Source organism: Corvus moneduloides, chromosome 19 (genome assembly GCF_009650955.1).
Source record: "Corvus moneduloides isolate bCorMon1 chromosome 19, bCorMon1.pri, whole genome shotgun sequence".
Classification (NCBI taxonomy): domain Eukaryota; kingdom Metazoa; phylum Chordata; class Aves; order Passeriformes; family Corvidae; genus Corvus; species Corvus moneduloides.
Genome location: NC_045494.1, coordinates 11727517 through 11746011, shown reverse-complemented (window position 1 = coordinate 11746011; position 18495 = coordinate 11727517). Strand labels below are relative to the sequence as shown.

The window sequence follows — 18495 nt, the reverse complement described above, 5'->3', positions numbered from 1 at the left end:
CAGCTAAAGGAAACTGCCATTGCTGGCCTACGAGATACTGATCTTGACAAGGATTTGGTTGAGTTAAATTGTCCAGAGCTGGCTGTGGAGGGCTGTGCTCCACAAGGAGCTTGTTCATAAAATCGTGGAATGGTTTGGGTTGGAAGGGACCTTGTCCAGCCCTGAAACCTTTGTGAGCTTCTGCCCAGCCAACACCACACAAGGCAAAGCAGCCCACACTCCTGGTGTCTTGTTCCTTACCACTGTGCCAGTAAGGCCAGAAACTTCAGGATTATCATCCTGAGCCCTGAAAAACGATGGAGTCCAAGCCACAAAGTAAAATGAAAAAAAATAAATCATGCAGTGCTTTGGAGCACCCCATGAGCTTTTTGCTCTGCTGTAGAGCTCCGTGGTCACTCTGGGTCTATCCAGGGACAGGAGTCATTGCCTCCAACTTTACCTATGCAAAACTGAGGTGATTAAACAAATTAACATCTCCAGACACAGAGCACCTGCTGTGGAGGGCAGCTCACCCCACCCAGCTGGAACCCCTCTTCAGGGCAGCCTAAGTTGAATTTTTTAGGCCTCTTTCAGGCCATCCTTAAGCAAGACAACTCCCATCCTTGTTCTCCTGAGCTGCTTCCCACGTGCACAACAGGAATAATCCCACTTCCTTCCTTCCCCAGCAGTTGCACAACCAAATGTTTCAAAGCCTGTAAGAAGCTCAGATAATGCAATAATGGGAACATGGAAATTGCAGGCAGAGCTTAGCTTTTAATTCTTTCATGCCCAAGTTCAATTCTTACCAAACAAAGCAGAACCCAACATTTTTACAGGTCATTTTGTCTGCTGAAGACCCCCGGGATTCCTTGCTAGAGTTCCACCTCTGGGAAGCCAGATGTAAAATCTGCGTGCCAGAGGCTGGAATGAGCAGCTCTCCATAAACCACCAGGCCAAGAAGGTCCAACGATCGCCACTTTAAAACCTCTGCTCCAAGTTATTCCCACCTTTGAAGGTGAAGTGGGCACTTTAAACCTTCTTAAGGTCAGTTTTGGGGGACTATTTCACTGATGAACTACATTAGAGCACTGATAATGCAGAAAACACAAATTAGAGAAAATAAAGGCATCGTTATTTAGTTATTTGGAGCATGTGAAGGCTGGGAACAAACACCAGGGACACCAACAGCCTGGGACGTGTGGGACAGGGCAGCACAGGTCTCATTTCCACACCAAGGTTGCATTGGCTCTTCAGCCAGGAGCAAAATCCCCATCAACTCTTGCAGGACCAGGCACAAAACCTCACCCGAGGTTATTCTGGGATCAACTGCCCTGTGCCTCTGACCAAGCACCTCCCACCCTCCTGGAGGGAGATTCATCTCTCACCCACCCCACCAAGGCTCCTTCAGGAGCAGCTCCAGGACACTCAACAGTTGTGTTCAAGCAGGAGTTGGAGCGATGCAGAGGAACGGAGAGGCCACCCAGGACATCACCAACCCCACCCCACCCCTGCCCACTCACGGGGCTCTGTGAGTTTGGCAAAACTCAGCCAGGGTAAGAGCAGCCTGTCTTTTCCTCCTCAAAAACCCCAAGGCCAACAGAAATGACACCGATCTGGTGTGAGTAAGAGCAGCCCAGTTTTACGCGCTCGGTTTTCAGAGAGGAAATGCTCTTTCTGTTCCTGGCAGCAATTCTGAAAACCCCTGGCCACATGATGCAAGAGTTAATTTTAGCCTCTACCAGTCATTGTCACCACAGCAAGGCTGAAGTTCCACTCAACATCACAGGCAATTCCAGGCTCCACGTGAGATCCCAAGAGGGTTTAGGCTGGGGACAGCCGTGGTGTGGTCTCAGCCTGGGAGGAGCTGGGTGTCACCAGCGGGGTGCGGTGGAAATGCCAGGGCTGCTCCTTAGGGAAGGTGGAAGCTCGGCACAGGAGTTCCTGTGTGTCACAGGAGAGACGGGGGAAAAAATAAAAAATTCAGCAAGTGCATAATTTAGAGAGGAAAAAAAGGTGTTTCCCAAAGTCCAGCAGCCACCCCAGCCGTTCCTGCTGAGAAGGAAGTGAAGGACACCACAGCGTCCAGGGATTCCTCCCAACACCCCCAGGGACAGGACGCAAGGGGACATCCCTGCTGTGCGGGTTCATGGCCGCTCACCTGGGGTGGAGGTGGTAAAACCCCAGGTGTTTCCATGCTCGGCAGGAAACCCTCCCAAAGCCTGTGGGACACCTGGGATCGGGGTCCATGCCCACACGGAGCAGGTGCTGAGCTCCCTCCCATGAACTCCTGGCAGCTGAAGATGCTCCAAGGAAGTGTCTGGATCAGGAGGGAGCTCAGCACGGAGCTGGGTCCCGCATTTCCTACAGCAGCTGCTGGCACGTGGGGCTTCCTTGGCCTTGGTCCCTGGGGAAAATCCCTTTTCAGTGTGCCAGGTCACGTGTGAGTGGCACGGTCACATTCAGGACAGCATCAAACGCGAGGGAAACACCAACACTGCGATACCAGGAAAACTTCTCATCACCCATTCTGTGTTCCACTGAGCCAGCGCTTCTCTGTGCCTCCCCAAACCCTTCCCAAGACTTCCTGCCCCCAAATGTCATGTGGCTCCTTACTCTGCTACCCTGGCTCACAGGGAGGGTTGTTTGGGGTTTGGGTTTTGTTGGGGTATGGGTTTGTTGGGGTTTTTCTGTTGCAAAAACATCTCCCGGCCTGAACAGGGTCAGGGACCATCCCAGCAAGGTGGCACAGAGCACAAGGGTCCCTCCCAGAGGGGACCCCAATCCCTGCCCCACTGCCCTCCCCCTGCAGCTCCCTGGTGATGAGGGAGGGGAGAGCTGATCCTAATTCCTTCTGGCTATTTGGAAAAACAAGTTTACACGTGAGATTTCAATTGGCTCTGCCTCTGCTTAACTCCTCCAGCTGTGAAACAAAGTAAGTGAGAGACAAAGCCCTACAAACGAGCAGCGTGACCATTTCTGAGGACTTTTTGTGAGCTCCAATGCCAAACCCACTAAACAGATTAACTTCCCGCATAAACAAGCAAGTAAATCTTTCCCCCAAGGCCCTGTGTATCCAAAGGAAGCTTTAGAAGTTGCTTCCTGCCATTGTGGAGGCCCTGCTGGGAACCCAGGAGCCTTTTCAGTCCCTGGCTTGGTTGCCCAAACCCTTCAGTTTAGTCCCAGCACCGCTGGCTGCGACACCACAAAGGACAGATGATGGCAGGGACGTTTTTGGCTGGTCCCCATTGCCCTCAGGCCAAGGGCAATCGGGGCTGGGATTCCCAAATCTGACAGGAGGGTGTGAGCCCCACTCTGAGTGGTACAACCACAGAATCCCCATCACAGTGAGGGGAAGGAAGGAAGTCTCCAAATGGGGAGACAGCCCAAGGAGAGGGGCTGTATCTGAAGGTGACACCAAGAGCAACCCAGCTCTGAAGAGCCTCTGGCCAGGCTGGCACAGCCCTGACCTCAGAGCAAGTCCCACATCCCCCAGGCAGGCACCCATCACAGGAGCAGGGAGTGCAGCACATGAACTTGCAGCCCCCAGGTCTTCCCAGGATGGGCTGGAGCATCCCAGCACAGGAGCCTTTATCCCAAAAGGAGCAGTCCTTCATCCCAGCCACACTCCTGGGAGCTGAGCTGACAGTGACTGTAAAAACTCAATTTCCAGAGGCTGTTCCCTTCATCCTAAAACATCCCCTCATGGTGATGCTCTGGTTGGAGCCCACATGGAGCAGGGGATGCTGTTTAACACTCGCTATCCTCCATCACTTCTAAACCCAGCAGCGGGATCTGGCAGCTCAGGGCCACGGGGTTCCCAGGCTCTGGGTGTTCTCTGTGCCATAAAAGTGGATTTGCAACCGTTCCTCCTCACCCTGGAGCTCCCTAAGGAATTAGCACACCCTGGCATCGAGACCAGATCGACCTATGGACAATTTCCATTTAATGAGCAGCCCTCTGGGAACACTGACCTCGCTGGCTTTGATTGCAACCCAGCTAAGTGATCCAGGGAAGCCTCAGGCAGGATTCCCACAGCTGGATGAGGAGCAGCAGGGATCTCTCCCGGGCTGGAATTCCCTGAGTCCCACTGCAAAGCCTCCACACCTGAGAGATGCTGTGACTCCCCCGGGCAGCTGCACACTCGGTGTGTGCCCATTTACGAGCTCTATCAACACAAAGACACCGAGAATGAAGAACCATTTGTGGAGTTTCACATGTACAGACTGCCAGAAACAATGAGAAAAGGGAAATGCCACCTGAAAGGATGGGAGCTTGTTTGCCGAGAAGCCTCTGGGCTGGGGGTTTAAATAGCCACAGAGCGATGGGGGAAGCAGCTGAAAGGGGAAGCGTTTCATCCTAATTTGAGACAACAAAGAATGGGCCTTTGTGGAAGGGATGGAAAACACTTCTGCAGGCTCAGGGCAGCGGCGCCTCTCCCAAAGCGCGCACGCAGCAGCCGTGCCCCGCCCCCGCAGCGCTGCGCTGGAACGGGCACACACGGGAGCGAAAACCTCCCGAAGCGGCCCGCAAACCTTCCGACGCAGGATACAACCATGAAAAATTCCCTCCCCCGGCAGCTGCTTGGGGCAGTCACAAGATAGGGGCGAAGCCGAGCTCTTCCTGCTCAGACAAAGCAGCGTCGGGCAGCCGCGAGCGGCGTGACCGGGAACGGTGCCCCGTGTCCTCCGTGCCCATGACATGGGCTGCTCATGCCAGCCCTGCTCGCTTCTGCTTCAGCCCACCCCAAAATAAACACCGGCAGCGTTTTGGGAGCACCCAAGCTGCTCTCAGCCCAAGCACTGGGGGGACTTTGAGCAATGAAAGAGAGCATTTGAGGGGAAGCCAAGGCCCAGCCGCGTCTCTTACAAATACAAACAGTGCCCCTGCGGCACCCAGAGTCATTGATAATTGTCAGTGATGATTGTCACTGGTGATTGTCACAGCGCCACGGCACCACCCCAGCCAGCCAGGGAGCGCTTTCCTACTCCCCTTTTAACTCAGCCAGCGGCTCACGCTCGCATCTGCTGGCTGAAAACACGCGCGGAGCTTTTCCCTGCCCGGCACAGGTGGGGAGGCAGCCCCGGAGCCGTGCCCGGGCACCCCGAGGGCTCCAGCCCCGTTCCGGGAAGGGGCAGCCCAGGTGGGAGCGCTGAGCCACAGCTGCCCCGGCAGGTCCGGCCTCCAGGCTCGGCTTTACCAGCCGGAGACTGAACCTGGGCGAGCTTTCAGCCCCTGCAGGTTCAACACAGCGAGGGGAACACGGCTGAGGTGGAGCTCCAAACTCCAAACCCCCCGCGCTGCTCCCACCCAAACCACGCTCCCGGAGCATCGCTCTGCTCCGGCTCCACAACCCAGCTCCCTTCCAGCCGCACATCTGCCATCCCGGCCGAGCACTCCCGCTGCGCCAGCCGCCAGGGAGCCCGTCAGCCGCAAGCTGAAGTTGCTTTATTTTATTTTTTTTTCCAGTGGCAGAGCTTGAAATCAGAGATGAACAAGTCTGAAGGAGCTCCTGCCTGGCCTCTCATGTATTCCAGATGCACATGCTCCAATCGCCGCTTGCCAAACAGGATACGAGGCGCAAGGAAATAAAGCATTTTATCTCCAAGCTTTTCCAAGAGGGTATTAGAAACAATGGGGAGGAAATACAAAATTAACACTAGAGAAGAGCAATTGGCAGTGCCCTTGCGAGGCTGTTCTTCATGACAAGGCTGCCTATTCAGTGGCTTTCATTAGGAAAATCAAATCGCAGAGCCATTCCCAACAGTGTCCCTATTTCCTAATTAGGCTTCGCCAAAGAGCTGCATCTCTCAGTTCCCGCCCGGCGCACAATCACAACAATTAACATTTCATTGCACCCGGCCGCCGAAAACACCGCAATTAAAGCATCTGAGGAGTCACACGGGCGCGTCAGCAGGGAGACAAGTTCTCACGTCGTGCTAATTGGCGGCCAAAGACCGATCGGAAGGACGGGAACGGCGGGGTTTGGTCTCCGTGCTGGGAAAGGCGCTCGGGGGCTGCGGCCGCTCCCCGGGCTCCCACCCAGGAGGCCGCGGACGGGGCTCGGTGCCAGCAGGGAGCACTGGTGACAGGTCCTGTCCGCCCCTCCAGGCTGCGGCACAGGGAGCTGCTCTCTGGGTCCCCGGGAATATCACTGGATCGCACCCCCGTCACCAAACAGCCCGGACCCAACACCAGGTGGGCGCAGAGGTCACCTGGAGCCCCCGGTGATGGCTTTCAATGGGTAGGACCCTGTCCTCACACCCGACATGAGAGACAGGGCAAGGATGGGGGGTCCTGAGGCTCTGAGGAAAGCGGAAGGAAGTCTTGGAGAGAGGAGGAAAAGAGCTGCAGCCGCGGAGCCCGGATTGCATCCTCCAAGGAAGGACATTTCCAGCCCGAACCAGCAGTGCAGAGAGCTGCAATGAGGGAGACCTGCCGGGCGGCAGTGCAATGCCCACGGAGTTGGGGGACAGAGCTTGCATAACAACCTCATCCTCCCACCTGGAAGTTCAAACCGCTGCTGGGAGCAGAGCTCAGACACAAAAGGAGCTTCTCACTGCTCGAAACCACCTGGGGGACTCACCTGAGCACTTTCCCCTGACACCCTCAGGCACAACCTTCCACTTGCAGGATAATAATGCAAAAATGGGCAGCCCCGCCGTGCTCAGCATGCACCCCGAAAAGAGAAGTTGAAACTCCTCCAGGGTGAGCTGCAACATGGCAAGGTCCCCATGCCACGCTGGGGTGTCCCTGGTCCCCAGCAGAGCCAGAGCGCTGAAGTTGGCATCCCTCAGCCCTGGGGCTGCTGCAGCACGGGCAGCTCGCCCTGCCAGCGCTCATCCTGCTGGAGCAGCCGCTGCTCCTCTCTGCCAGCACCTCCCACTGCACTCAGTTCTTCTTTCTTAGTGCAAAATCCACATCTTCATTTCCACATTCAGCAAAAAGGCACGCGGGGCCAGTTTTGGTTGGTTTCTGTCCCGGCTGGATGCCCTGATCTCCATGGGGAGGAGGGAAAAGGCAGCGGCACCATCCTACAGCCCCAGAGATGTGGGGCTGCCCCTCACCCAACCAACGCACACCAGAACTCCCCTTTCTCCCTCTGTATAAGCACCCCCAACACTTCTCATCCCCTTTCCTCTGCCCTGAGCAGGCTGCAGAACTGCCGGCAGCAGGACAGGGGTGGCCACACAGAGCCAGGGAGAGCAGAGCACTGAGCTCCGCTCACTTCAATTCAGCAGGACCACACCGCGAGGCTGCAGCTGCCCTCGGACCGCGCTCACATCCCCGCTGCGCAGTTGCTTCCTTCAGAAACCCGTGGAGCATCCCCAGCATCACCCGAGCCCTCCGGCCTCACGCAGTCACCGTGACTGAGGGATGGAACCGCTGCCACCACCACAGCCGGGCTCTGTTATCTTCTCACCTTTCTGCATTTGAGCTCTAATCTGAGCAGCACCCAGAGCTCCAAACCACTTTGCAACCAGGTTTCGGAAACACTTTGCAACTCCATCCGAGTTCGTGCTTTGAACAAGAGAAAAAAGCCCGAACACAAAACCAGACCTTTCTGACACCCAGGAAAATTAAAGCCTCGACATCCTGCATACCCCTGGATTTTACACCAAACCAAGATTTAGAAAATTGATCTAAATGGGAAAACGAAATAAATTGCAGCTGTTCAGCATCAGGGCAAGCAGCAGGAGCAGCACCAGCCTGCAGCTGCCCGAGCAGTTTCGCTGCAGCGGGAGCAGCACAGCCCCGAAACCAGCCCTTAGCAAAGCTAACGGCGCTGGGTGACAGCAACCAGATTGTCACAAACATGACAACAAAGGGCTGAAAGCTCTTTTCTCCCGCTTTCGTTAGCGATTTGAATCAGCAGAGCCTTTTCCTCCCTCAGGGCTCTCACCTCCAAAGCAGCTCAACATCCTCTGGGAGGCCGGTGCGGGAGGGAGCGTGGCCCGAGGCCAGGCTGGGCACTGACTGGGTGACGCTGGCGACACGGGGAGGCCACAGAAGCACCTGATGGAAGATGCTCCTTGGCAGGCCCGACGATCAGCACGGGCTGCTGCAAGAGGCAGCGCGGGGACAGCTCGGGGCTGGTGCGTGTCCAGCCCCCGGTGCTTGGAGGGGTGACGCTGCTGAGCTTGTCACATCCCAAACCACATCCTGTTGCCAAAGCAGAGCCTTCCCTGGGTCTGCACCTCAGCTCCCTCGGGCTGCGGAGACCCAGCTGAGGGAGCAACAGGCGACTTGTGACCTTTGGGTCCCTTCGGGGCAGGGCTGCTGCTGCAGTGACCCGCGTGAGTCACTGCCACGCTGCCGGCAGCCCTGCCAAAACTCCAGACGGGGACTGGAGAGCCCCCGGGACTTCCCGGGGACCCCGCCACGGTAGGGTGGTCCCCTGGGGCGGGCACAGCCCCACACCTGGCCCCGAGCAGCAGCTCCGTGGGGCCGCGCGGAGGAAAACAAACACAGAGTCCCGAAATGAGTCACAACAGCCGGGCCGTCCCCGCCCGCGGGGTGACACCGGCTCCTCCTGGCCAGGCACGGACCGCCCTGGGCTGCAAGGGCACCCCGAGGGAGACGCGGTGCGGGGGCCCCTTCCAAAGGTGCGAGGGAAACCCCCGCCCCCGGGTAGTGACACCCCGCTGGTGGGCTTAAGAGGAAGCCCCCAGCTACGTGGGACCCCCGCATTACACCGGTTTCTGTCCCCCTCCTTGTTACCCCATTTACAGCGAGCCCCCCGCGAAGGACACAGCCCCCCCTCCGGGCACGGCGGTGCCCTGGGCACCAACGCCCCAACCCACGGCTTACACGGACACCCCGGGAAGACAAGGGAACCCCCGCTCTTCCTCCACGTGCACGGGGTGCACGGAGCCCCCCGCCCCGGTTACCCCGGGCTCAGTGCCCGCACGGTCCCCCCCCCGCCCCGGTCACAGTGTGTGCACGGCCCCCCTCCCCTGCCGCACGGTCCTCCCGGCTCTCCCACCTGCGGGGCGGCTGCCGCCGGGGCTCCGTGCCCATCCTCGGCCGGCCCCGCCGGGCTGTCGCCGGGCTGGGCTGCGCTCCGCGCCGGGCGGCACCGGCGGCACCGGGCGGGCGGGGCTGGCGGCGGGTCCGCCCCGCACATGTGCGCGGCCCGCCCCGCCCCGGCCTTGCCCCGGCACCTGCCCCCCGCTTCCTCCGCCCAGCCGGCCCTCAGGCCTTCCCTCCCTTCGTACAGCCATCCCTCTCTTACTCCCTCGCTGCTCCCACCCTGCCGGTCACCCAGCTGGTCATCCCCTCGTCCATCCATCCATGGATCCATCCATCCTGACACCACCACCACTTTCTCTTCCGCCCTTCACTCTTCCATTCACCCACCCCTCCATCTATCCCTTGCTCCTGCCATTCTGCCCCCCACCCATCCATGCATTCGTCCACCATCCTGCTCTTCATCCATCTGCCCTTCCCTCCATCAATCTCTCCTTCTTTTCATCTATCCATGCACCTTTTCCACTTTTCCGCCTTCACCTGCCATCCATCCTTCCATCCATCCATCCATCCATCCATCCTTCCATCCATCCATCCATCCATCCATCCATCCATCCATCCATCCATCCTTCCTTCCCTCCAGCCATCCACCTCTCCGTTCCTCCCTCCCTCTCTCTGTTCCTCCAGCCTGTGCATGATGTGAGTTTGTTTTCCTTCCCTCCCTGCACTGCCCTGTACCTCACCTTTGCTGGGCAAACCCTCAGTCCCTCCGTGACTGTGCCAAGCCCACACTGGTGGCACCAGGCTGGGGATGTGCTGCCGGTGACTGTTCTGGTGGCACCTGGGAGTGGCCTTTCCTGTTGCCTTCACGGCTGCTCCTGAGCAAAGGCCCGTCGCACCTCGATTTCTGGCCCACACCTGTCCCCGGGCCCGCCTGCTCATGGGGCTTGTGGCCGGATCCTGCCCAGCCGGTGCTGTGGGCAGGGGCAGGAATCTGAGCAGGTTTCTCTGCGGATTTCGGTTTGCTGAAGAGAGTGACCGCTGCCACTGCGGCTCCGAGACTCGAAACCTGCTCGGGGGCCAAAATAGCTGTGGGTTCTGCAGTGAAATTCCAGTGAATTTTAAAAAAAGCAAACCCAGTCAGAGCCGAAATCCCCTTTCATTGGCGACCCATAGAGACAAACGCCCGCTGTGCAAAGCGCGTGGGACGAGAGCCCCGGGTGCCTGTGTCACCTGTGCCAGGTGAAACCCCTGCAGGGGGACATGGGCTCGGCCTTCGCCAGCTGAGCGGCCACCAGCAGTTCAGCAGAAATCCTGAGGCAGCAAAAATAGCCGGACAGGGAAGGTCTGGTGTCGATGTCGCGGTGCCACCTGCCCCAAGGCGCTGCCCTGGGAAACAGCCGAGTGCTCGGGGCAGCTTTGTGTCCCAGCTCCTCTTGGCCGGAGCTCTTCGCTGGATGCCAACCTGGGATGCTAATCTGATCTTTCCCACCCCTTCTGCCCCATTCCCACCTCCTCATTTCAGACCCAGCTTTTCAGGCAGATCCCTGAACTGGAGGAACTGGGAGGTGTCTGAAGGTCCAAAGCTGCGGAGGCCAAACTCCTCTGACTGCTGGGGCTGCAGTGTGTCCCCTCCCGTCCCCCTCCCTCCCTGTCTGAGGCACTGGGAGCTCCTTGTTGTGCTCCTGGGGGCCTGGAGCAGCTGAGGAAGTTACCAAACATGGGCTGGGGGGGCTCGTGGTGGCGGAAGGAAGCGGAGGAGGGCAGGGAGGGGCCGTGCCAGGGCTGCAGCAGTGACAAACAGCAGCGTGGGGCCACCAGGCTGACACAGCCAGCTCGGGGAAAGGGCTCTGGAGCAGGGGCACCTCCAAGGGATGTCGACACCAGCATGTTCCTGGGAGCTCCTGGAGCAGGGAGCTGTGCTCCTCCTTATTGCTCAGCTGGTCTGAGTTCAGGGGATCCTGGGGATGCTGGTGCCACACCAAGGTGACAGCAGGCAGCGGGAGGTGGCTTTTAGGGGCCACAGGTGGCTTTTAGGGGTCACACAGAGAGCAGGAATGGCATCCCCGGTGGCTCCCACCCACGAGGAGGAGTTGCATCAAGTGTGGCTGTGGTGACACCAACAGTGATGCCGAAGCTGCTGGAGCTGCAGCTGGAGCAGGGCCACGGAGCACCGGCAGCTCCGGCACATCCCAGCTCAGTTCCTGCCCCTGGAGCTGCCGACCAGCCCCAGCAGGAGGAGAAAGCTGAGGGTGTGCTCTGATGAGCTCGTTTAGACCTTTGGGTTCTCTGTGAACACCCCAGGGCACAGGAGGTGAAACACTGACCTGGGGGCAGCTCCCTGTGCCAGGGGAGCAGCTGCACGCCAGGGATGCTGGGCTGGGAGCAGTGCTCTTCCTCTGTGCTCACCTGAGCTGCTTTGTCCCTCACAGCTGATGGGGCAAGGGAAAAACACCCAAATATCAAAGTGTGAGTTCCAGCCCACTGCACAGAAACAGCCACATCGGTGCAAATTCAGAGATCTGGCCACATCCCTGCTTCCAGTGCCCAAGGGACACCACCTCTGCTCCAGGGATGCTCAACAGCCAGTGCAGGGATAGAGAGCAAGCCATTAACTATAAAAGTCATTTTTCCACAAGCAACTCCAAAGCAACTCATGGGAAGCCTTGGCTGGGAGCAGAGCAATCTGTGCACAAAGCCCCTGTGGTGCTGGAAAGGGATCTCCGTAGAGAGCATCTCCAAGCAAATCATATTTCCCACGTATGCAAAGGGGTGGCTGGGGGAGGCAGCTGTGAACGTGTCCTGTGACAGCAATCAAATCCTGCATTTCCAGGAATGGCAACTCACAAACACAAATCTCCTTTCCTTGGCTTCTACTTTGACTCCTTTTCCTCCAAATCAGCACAAAGGCACCTCTTGGGTGGCTGCTGAAAAATGGGACTTACCCTGAATTCAAAGAGGTGCTCAGAAGTTCACGGCATTACGGATTTGTAGAGTCAAAAAATGGGTTGGGTTGGAAAGGACCTTAAAGATCACCTTGTCCCAAGCCCCTGCCCCCGTGGGGAAGGGACACCTTTAACTGAAAAGGTTGCTCCAAGTCCCTCCAACCTGGCCTTGGACACCGAAGTTCACCTTACAGTGAAGTTCAGTTCATCACGGTCTCATTCCCATTCCTGTCTGCTCCACACCCAGACACACTCCCTGACACAGCAACCCCAACCCAGCCCCACAGTGGGAATCGAGCAGCTCACCCCCCCAAAATGCCATGAAGGCAGCAGCTGTACACTCAGGCCAGGCTCTGCAGAGCGCAGCCGGCATGTCTCCCTGGGGTGCTACTGCTCGTGCCCAGACTGAGGGTTTGCACAGCTTTGGGATGGCTGACCCTGGCCTCACGCAGCCCCCGAGGCTGCTGCTGCTGCTGGGGCTGCGCAGGCTCCAGGTGAGCCCATTCCCTCCCTCTCCCTGGGTTCCCACAGTATCGGAGCATCCCAGCCCCGCAGAGCAGCTCTGCAGCCTCTCCCCACCGCCTGTCCCTCGGAGGGAAGAGGAAGCAGCGTCACTGAAAAGGGAACCTTCTTCTCTCTGGTTTTCCCCACAAGTTGTGTTTTTCATTTCTCAGGGCAAGCTCAGAGGATCCTGACAGACTCTGCTGCAGCCCTTGAGAAATGAAACTGGGGCAGAGACCTCGCTGCGGGCAGACCTGACGCTGCCCTTCCACCTCCCATGGAGGAGGTGACAATGAAACTTTACATGACCCGATCTGTTGAGATGTCAAAGGTTTTCCGGCCAGTTCTGGGCTGGGAGGGCTCCAGAGCTGCCGCACTTTCGGCAGACACGTCTGATCTGCACTGGTCTGGGGCTGCGGCATTCCCAGCTCTTCGCTCTCCACCGGCTCCAGGCGGGATTCAGCCGAAGCTGGAACACCCTTTCCTCACTTTTCAGAGCTCCCTGCCCTGACAGCAGGGGATTCCTGTCCGGATCATCCTCCGGGACCAGGAGGAGCGCAGGCGGCCCCGGGAAGGGGCAGAGCGCTGGGAAGAGCCGGGCTGGGAGCGGCTTTCCCGTGGGCTGAGGTTTCCACCCTGTGTCCTGCCGGAGAACTGCACTGATGGGGAGGGCTCAGCATCCGCCGGGGGTGCGGCTCAGCCGGCCCTGGGCACCAGCTGGGCAGTGAATCCCCGGAAAACACTTCCCAGGAACTGCTCTGCCTCTGGCAGCCTCCCTGGGTCATCCCGGGGGAGGGACGATGTGAGGGTGCTGAAATTCCGCGGGTTCCGTGGTATCTGTGACCGCCGTGACCCTCAGCCCTCTGTCCCGGCCACTCTGAGCCTCCAGAGCCAGCAGCACCTTCCACTCCCCAAAGCGCCACAGCTCCCGGTGAACCCTCAGAAACCAAACCTGGATTCGGGAGCTCGCTCTGGGCACTGCCAGGTAAAGACGTGTCCATAACCAGGGCTCGCTCCAGGTCCTGATGGGACTGAATAAACCTGGGCAATCCCTGGAGCTGGCTGCGCCCTGAGCCTGTGCTTTGCTGGACAGCTGGACACATCCCTGGGCGGCCACACATCCAGGGGTGGAGGTGGCAGCGTTCCAAGGGTGCTGTGAGCCCAGAGCAGCTGCAGTTTGTGCTCCTTCCCCGGGTCACAGCCCTGTCAGCCGGCACGGCCACTAGGGCACTGAGGCAGCACCGCCCAGCCGAGTCCCACCCGTCATTGCCATTGCCCCTCCACTTTTGGATGCACATTTTATGATGGACAAGGTGTAAATCAGGCGTAATTCTGAAAATCTGAGTAGAAACCACAGGGTCCTGCAACCCCTCAGGAGCTGGGCTCTGCCTTCCCAAATCCAGGGGCTGAAATACTTCAGCAAAGAACAGCCCAGAGGAGCAAGGGACAGCCCAGATCCTCGGCTGGGACACTTGGGGGTGTTTGGCCTCTCCGGAGATTTTGCTCCCAAATGAGGCTGCAGCAGGAGAGGTCCAAATCCAGAAAAACAAGGACGGGGATCCCCTCCCCTTCCAGCCCCCCGGAGGGGTCCCTCCCCCCGGACACTCCCCATCCCCATCCCCGTCCCCGTCCCCGTCCCCGTCCCCCTCCCCATCCCAGGCTGGCGCAGCGGGCTCGGCGCAGGGACCCCAGCAGATGGCAGCAGGGCCTCAGGGTGAGCTCCCATGGATGGTTTCTTTCCGTGAATTTCCTTTTATTCCCTGCTTGTTTTAAATAAAAGTAATCACCCCGTGCAAATCCACTGCAGATGCAGCTTGGGATAAGCTGAACTGCGGCAGGGACACTTGCCCTGCACCTTATCCAGGTGACAAACTCCATGACCTCTGCAGGCATCGGAATGATGTGCCCAGACCTGCTGTGAGGAGAAAATGGGGTTTGCGGGCAGGGTTTGTCTTACCCTCGAGTAAATGGGAAAAATGGGACAGAGATGTCACCCAACCCAACGAGAAGAGGCTGGAAGCAGGACAGAGCCGGGCTGGAGCAGCCCATCCTCAGTCCTCCTTTGGGGGCAGGAGAGCGGGCAGGGCAAGGGGAGGTGCCCAGGTGGGCACGGGGAGTTCTGAGTGAGGACCACAGCAAATCCAGGACTCCTCCGGGCAGGAGGCACCCCCAGGCCCTCTGCTGTCCATAATCCCTTAAACCTCAATCCATTTTGCCCCATTCCTAGTGGCCAGTTTCCTCCTGATGCTTTAATTCGCATTTGTAGTGAAGACACACCGTGCTCAGCAAAGTCTCTGGGTGCCACCAGCAGGTCCAGGTTTAAATCTGCAAATTGGGGTGTTTAAAGCAGATTATTATAACCCCAGCCCTCTGGTTTATCAGAGGCCAGCAGGGTGGATGTGTCACAGGTATCTCCAGGTCTCAGAGCTGTCTGTGCATTTTGGGTGCCCCAGGAACAGCTCACGCCCCGCATTAACCCTCACAGCAGTGACATTTTACTGCTTCTGTCACCACACACTTCACGATGCCACCAAAGGACCAAGGCACCTGTGTGAGGGGGCAGTGCTGTGGGCAGCGAGGTCCTGGAGCAGCGTTTGATGGATGGGAGGTGTTTGCAACTGGAATTCCGATGGGCAGGGTCTGTGTGCATCCATTGGGGTGTCCGGGACAGGCGGGATGTGGAGACGAGGATCCGGCAGAATCCCAAGCAGGCGCTGTGCTAGGAGAACGATTCTGCTTTTCTCTAGCACAGGATGGACACTGAAAAACAGCAGGGGGTTACTGGAGCCACAGAGGGAAGGGACAGAAAAAAGAGTTTTACCCTCTCCTCCCCCTGGTGCCTGAGGCATCGGGAGCAGGGATGAGACCTGCAGCCACCCCTGGCTGAAATTCACAGCTGCCTTTCGTACCACGGACACCAAAGAGCTTTGCCAAGGGTGCGAGCATCATTCTCGGCTCAGTGTCTGGGGAAACTGAGGCTGGCCCGGAGTTGTCCATTCGCTTTCTCCCACCAGCGCCTCAAACCCCTCCCCTCCGTGCTTCCCATGCGCTCTCCTCCGGCATTCCCGGGGCTCGGGCACGCCGGGGCGCGCGCGGCGGGATCGGTTTCCAGGCAGGCGGCGGTGCCGCTGAGCAGCAGTCGACAGCGAGGAATTCGGCTCGGCAAACGAGCGCTCCGCAGCCGCTCCAGCGCCGCGGGGGCCGGGGCCGTGCCCGCCGGCGGCAGCGGGGCAGGCGGGCCCGGCTGGGTTGGGGATGGTGCGGCACCCCCAGCAAAGCAGGGTGATGTGCAGGGAGGGCAGTGCCGGGGCTTTGGGCTCTGCCCGCTCAGATCCACCCGTGCCCTCTGGCCTGGCATGGGCACCACGCCGGTTAACGTCGCTGGTGAGGGCTGGAAGTGCGGACACAGTGCCGAGATAAAGCCCAGGAGCTCAGCCCGGCACCGGCAGAGGGGCTCTGCATGAACCCAGCCCTGGGATGGGGCGGGATGAGGGCTCTGTGCCCCGGGGGAGGCACGGGAAGGTCCGTCCTGTGGAGCTGTGGCCCATCCCCAAAGCCCCGTCCGGGCTCCCAGGGCGCCGCAGTGCCCGGCCGGAGCTGCTCCCGCTGCCTCTCCCCAAGCCCCCCATTAGCAGGTTCGAGCCACTCGAAGGCCACTTCATCCCGGCTTAATACATCCTTAATTATAATTAGGTTAGGATGGCTGCCAACAGGAGCCCGAGCGCTGCGCAGCGCCCAGGATGAGGTCCTGGAAAACTCGTCCTGACAGATGCCAGGGCTCTGCACGGGGCTGGGCCAGGGCTTGCTCCCAGCACCCTCTTGGCGGCCTCCCGTGATTTTGGGGTGCCAGGAAGGCCCCAGCACGCACCGTGCCCTGTCTGATATCCAGAGGACACTTCCCCTAAGGAAGACACAAACCCAAAGCCCGGATGGGGCTGTTGCTTGACCCTCTGTGCCCTGCCCCAGCCTCGCTGGCTCAATCCCTACCAATCCCCCACTCCTTCCCTCAGGGAACAGGATGCTTTCTGGAATATATATATTTTTTTTTTATTACTACTAAACAAAGAAAGCAGCAAAACACCCCCTTCATCTGCAGCACTGAAGCAGAGCCTGCCCCAGGACTGCCCCAGCTGCAATCAGAGCTCAGTCCCACGAGCCCACTTGTCACTGCAGAGGGAATGCTGGAGAAGAGTTAATTATCTGGCAAAGGGAGTTACTGAGAGCTGGGAATCCAGAGGCTCTCGGGATCCATGTTTCGATAATCCTGCTCCTAAGGTAGCTGAAATCCATCCAGCCCTGCCTGCCCTGGCCCGGCCTCTGCCACACTCCCTCCCTGTCCCCTGGAAGCCCAGCCCAGGTTCCATCTTTACCTTACACCGGATTAAGGAGATTGAATTGCTTTTCACAGCTGTGTTCTGATTCAGTGGGGAGGAACATTCCCACTAAGATCAGGGTTTCAACTCCACGACCTTCCACAGGTCCCGTGGAAAACTGCGATCCTGGGTTCTCCCAAACAGTCTCTGTCGAGGCAGAAAATCTCTGCACGGGCCAGTTTCTTATGCCAGAGCCAGAGAAACTCCCACACTGGAGTGATACCTGTAGTGTTCACTGTGCCCAGAAACAATTCTGTCATGTAGGTGAGGAATTGTCCCTGCTCAAATAAATTATTTTAAGGGAATATTTGTTATTTTGAAGGACCGTGGTGCACTGCTCACTGCACTGCCCCGGCCCTTAGCACAGCTGCGGTTCCGTGTCCTGCCTGATCTCTCTTCACTCAGAACAAGTCTGGTCCTCTCCATCCACATTCCCTCAGCTCCAGAACTCTTGTGCTGGAATTGCTGCTCAGATTTTGCTAAAGCGGCTCAACGCAGTGAATGAAGAGATCGATTTTCTCTGAGTAATACTGGGCTCAAATCAAAAGGAAAAGGCTTTGTTTGCTGTTATCCTCCCCCGGCAGGGCCCAGGTGTGGATGATTCTCAGTCAAGGCTGGTTTGCTGCCAAAGGAGCAGCTCACAGTGCCCAGGACTCCCTCGAGCTGCTGCCAGGCGGTACCGGGGGGGAGTGAAGGAGCAGCCGGAGTGGCGACACCAAACCCCTGTGCAAAATGCGGTGTGGGGTCAAAGCTGGGTGCTTTGGGGTGGGGATGCTCACTCCGAGTCCCCAAAAGCCTTAATGGCTCTTAGGCCATGGGGGGTGGGGATTTGTGAATTGCTCCGGTGTCCCTCTGTCAGTCAGACCCAGAAAGACTCGATCTAAAGAGAATAGTCCTAAAAACAGTGGAGTAGGAAGCCGTTGTGATGGGTGGAGTTGCTTCAGGTCCCCTGAGATCCAGGTGGGTGCTTTGATCATCTAAAAATAAGATCTGTGGAGTGGCACCAAACACTCGGTGAAGTCTCTCTGAATTAAACATTTTAGTGAATAAACTGGATGTCCCACTCCCCTCCTCTCCACACAGATCCACAGCAATGTTTATAAAGGAATCTGCCTCCTCCAAACCCAAACCTGTTTCCTTCACCCCACATCTCCCACACCTCAGCCTGGCAGCAGAGTCCTCCAGATCCCTGAAATTGGGGTTACAGAAACACGGGATACAGAAACACAGGGATATTCCCCCCATCAGTGCGGGGGGTCCTGCCAGGCCTCCAACAGTCCAGTGCAGGGAGGTCTCTCCAGCTGTGCCTGGGCATTCCCAGTGGCCCGAGCTCCCAGCTCGGGGAGTTTTTTCCTCTGGAGCTCAGAACGTTGTTGCGAGGTCACCAAGCCCCCTTGTCCCATCCCTGGAATGTATTGCTCAGAAAAGTCATTTTGACTTGGAAATAGCTTGAAAATGTAGGGTAGCCTTGCTTGGGGTGCAGGAGGAGCTGGGGTCTGGAGGGTCTGTGTGGGTTCCTGGACTGTGCCATACAAAACCCGCTTTTCCCTGGATGATACCTCGGCAGCGTGTCCCGCACACGGCGGCGTTTCCCAGCCTGAGCTGCCTCATTTTTGTTGTGCTCCATCTGCACCCATCCGAACGAAGCCATCGTTTCTGCAGGGCGGCACACAAACAAATCAAAGGGTTTGACAACTTCAGCATCCAGGAGCGCCCCTGTTTTCCAGGGA

At 58.2% G+C, this 18495-nt stretch overlaps 1 protein-coding gene across 4 annotated transcripts in view; it reads right to left on the bottom strand.

Moving 5' to 3' along the window:
- PIK3R5 (phosphoinositide-3-kinase regulatory subunit 5) overlaps positions 1-9045 on the bottom strand; it is a 47974-nt gene extending 38929 nt beyond the window's left edge. For 2 of the 4 annotated variants that reach the window (XM_032129208.1, XM_032129217.1), the window contains exon 1: positions 8963-9045. The gene's annotated coding sequence lies outside the window, so the exon portion shown is untranslated. Of the gene's footprint in view, positions 1-6562; positions 6809-7879; positions 8163-8962 lie in introns of those variants that run through there. The other 2 variants (XM_032129209.1, XM_032129210.1) reach the window with 2 other exon arrangements.
- Positions 9046-18495: the final 9450 nt, after the last annotated feature.